The sequence below is a fragment of the Leopardus geoffroyi genome, chromosome X (assembly GCF_018350155.1).
Source record: "Leopardus geoffroyi isolate Oge1 chromosome X, O.geoffroyi_Oge1_pat1.0, whole genome shotgun sequence".
Taxonomy (NCBI): domain Eukaryota; kingdom Metazoa; phylum Chordata; class Mammalia; order Carnivora; family Felidae; genus Leopardus; species Leopardus geoffroyi.
In genome coordinates, this window is record NC_059343.1 from 42,086,177 (window position 1) to 42,089,673 (window position 3,497).

General features: G+C 40.6%; 1 non-coding gene across 1 annotated transcript; it reads right to left on the minus strand.

Annotated features, from left to right (window-relative positions):
- Window positions 1-1,919: 1,919 nt before the first annotated feature.
- LOC123595549 lies at window positions 1,920-1,984 on the minus strand. The gene has a single exon (XR_006711237.1). It is a non-coding gene; the product is annotated as a small nucleolar RNA SNORD43 (small nucleolar RNA).
- Between the last annotated feature and the right edge of the window lie 1,513 nt (window positions 1,985-3,497).

Here is a 3,497-nt window from a genome sequence, read left to right on the forward strand (position 1 = left end):
TCCTACTAGCATGTGATGCAGTCCCTAATGGCTTTGTTCTCTGCCATGACAGTTCCTCTATTAATGATCCATTTTCGGGGTGCCTGGATGACTCAGTCAGTTAAGTGACTGACTCTTGATTTCAGCTCAGGTCATGATCTCATGCTTCATGGGATTTAACCCCACATTGGGCTCTGTGCTAAGTGTAGAGTCTGCTTGAGATTCTCTCTCCCTCTCCCTCTGCCCTTCCCCCACTCATTCTTTCCATTCTCTCTCTCCCTTTCTTTCTCTCTCACTCAAAATAAATAAATAAAACATCTAAAAAGTTTTCTTCAGAGGAGAGGAAGATGGTGGTAGCATAGGAGGACCTTAGGCTTGTCTCATCCCACGAACACAAGATAACCATCAAATCATCCTAAATATGCCAGATATCAGCCTGAACACTGACAGAACACACTCCACAACTAAAGGGAGAGAAGAAGCCACACTGAAGAGGGTAGGAAGTACAGAGATGTGGTTTAGGGGAGAAACAGATCGTGGCTGCTGCAGAAAGGAGGGAACCATGGTCCTGGAGAAGGGTGAGAGAGAGAGGAACACACAATGAGAATGTTTCCCCAAAACTGTTGGCTTGGAAAAGAAGAGGGGCTGATTTTTGTGAGTTCTTACAACCAGTGGGGCCCGGAGTTTTAAGTTCAGCAGCCTTGGCTGAGATAGAGCCTGAAAGGCACTGCGCTGCTCCTGGAGAGAAGGCAGGGAAACCATTCAGAGGCAGACAGTGTTGGAACAGTGATCTGAAGAGCTCCTGGGGCACACAGTGAGGGAGATTATTCACTCTTCTTGCAGTGGATCCCTGAGAGGCATATAATTTTTCCTAATGTTCTCTTATAATTATTTTTTATTTCTGTGGTGTTGGTTTTTATTTCTCCTCTTTAATTTGTGATTTTTTAAATTTATTTCGGTACTTTCTCTTTTCTTTTTGCTGAGTCTGGCTAGAGACTTTCTAGAGTATGGCTACTGCAGCTTTATTTTGACATTCATTATGTGATAAATGTTTCTCCATCCCCTCACTTTCAATCTGCAGGTGTCTTTAGGTCTAAAAGGAGTCTCTTGAAGGCAACATATAGATGGGTCTTTTTTTCAACCATTCTGACACCCTATGTCTTTTGATTGGAGCATTTAGTCCATTTACATTCAGAGTAATTATTGATAGATATGTATATTGTGCCATATTTTTACTTGTTTATGGACATTTCTCTGATCCTTTCTTGTCTTTATCACTTTTGTTCTCTCCTTTGTGCTCAAATTGTTCTCTTTTATATTTCTTACAGGCCTGGCTTAGTGGTCATGAACTCCTTTAGTTTTTGTTTATCTGGGAAACTTTTTATCTCTCCTTCTATTCTGAATGCAGCCTTGCCAAAAACAGTATCCTTGGCTGCAGATTTTTCCCACTCAGCACTTTGAATATATCATGCCACTCCCTTCTGGCTTGCCAAGGTTTTGTTTTGTTTTGTTTTTTGATAAATCTGCAGCTAGCCTTATGGGTCTTCCCTTGTAAGTTAAGAACTTATTTATTATTATTATTATTATTTTTTACCATGAATGCTTTTATTTAATCATTTTTTGTTTACAACTGAAACTCTGGGAACTCAAAGTTAACATCCTTGCCCATGAGCTTCTTATAGATGCCAGAGAAAGTTTCAATCTTGTATTCCACATTGTTCTGCTGTGCTTTATCCCAATGTACCTTTATGAGCTGGCTGCCATCCAGTTTCACATGGATTCTCTTGCCTACAGACTCGCTTGGGAAAAGTAAGTCCTCCAGGATCACATCGTGCACGGCTATCAATGTGCGGCTCCTGGGATGCTTTTGCTTATTTTTTGTACAGCTTTTTCGAGTTGACTTAGAATTCTCCTCTGAGCAATAAAGACAACATGCTTCCCACTGAACTTACATGACAATCAGCACAGAGTCTCTATCTGCCCATCAATAAATTCATCATCTGTGTAAAATTTTATTTTTAAGTAATCTATACACCCAACCTGGGGCTTGAACCCACAACCCCAAGATCAAGACTTGCATATTCTACTACTGAGCCAGTCAGGCACCCCTAGCTAGGACTTGTTTTGTCCTGCTGCTTTTTAATTTAATTATAATATGTCTTGGTGTTGGCCTACTTTTGTTGATTTAGATGAGAGATCTCTGTGCCTCTTGGATCTGGATATCTTTTTCCTTCCCCAGAATAGGATGTTTTCAGCTATTATTTCCTCAAATAAATTTTCTGCTCCCTTTTCCCTCTCTTCTTCTGGGACTACTATAATACAAATGTTATTATGTTTGATAGAGTCACAGAGTTCCCTAAGTCTATTCTTGTGTTGTGTAATTCTTGTTTCTCTTTTTTTTGTCAGCTTCGTTGTTTTCCATTAATTTGTCTTCTAATTCCTCTGCTTCTTCCAGCTTACTGTTCACTGTATGAAGCCTATTTCCAATCTCATTTATTGAATTCTTCCTCTCTAACTGATTCTTTTAAAACTCTTCTATCTCTGTGGTAAGGGTCTCATGAGTATCTTCTATGAGTATCCTTATGATTGTTGCTTTAAATTCTCCATCAGACTGGGTGGCTCAGTCAGTTAGGCTTCTGACTTCAGCTCAGGTCATGATCTCTCAGTCCATGAGTTCAAGCCCCACATCCAGCTCTGTGCTGACAGCTCAGAGCCTAGAGCCTGCTTTGGATTCTGTGTCTCCCCCTCTCTCTGCCCCTCCCCATCTCACACTTGGTGTCTGTCTCTCTCTCTCTCTCAAAAATAAATAAACATTAAAAAAATAATAAATTCTCCATCAGGCATGTTACTTATATCTGTTTTGCTTAGATCTCTGGCCATGGCCTTTTCTTGTCCTTCATTTCAGATAAATTCCTCCATCTTTGCATTTTATCTAAGTCTCTTCCTTCTTCTCTGTGTTAGAATAGCCAGTTATGTTTCCTATTTCTGAGAATAATGGCTTTATAAAGAAGAGGTCATGTCGCACTCAGGGAATGTTCCTGGTATGTGCTTCATGCACTGTGCTCTTGTATTCTAGCTACTCTGTCCTTCAGGCCAGGCATCTGCAGAAGCTCTCCTTGTTTCCTGTGGACACTGTTTGGTCCCTGGTCTAAATGTAGTCGGTATTGAGTAGATGTGCTCTGGTCTGCTTGTGAAATGAGACCTGACATCACCGCCACCAGAACTGAGGCCTCCATCTCCTCAGCAGCTTTCTGATGCCTCCAAATATTGTCTTTTATCCACTTTTTTATTTGACCTCAGCAGGAAAGTTGGTCTGCTAAAAGCTTCTCTGTCATCACCAAAAGCAGAAGTTTCTCTAATTAGATTTTTGTTTCTCGTCCAACATGTAACGTAAACCAGGTTGAATGCAGGCATTCTTTTTGTGAACAGAGAAGATGTTCCCACAAAACGTTTTCTCATCATCCAGGGATGGCTACTTAGATGGAGTCATGTGTCATTACAAAATCAGTGATGTTTGA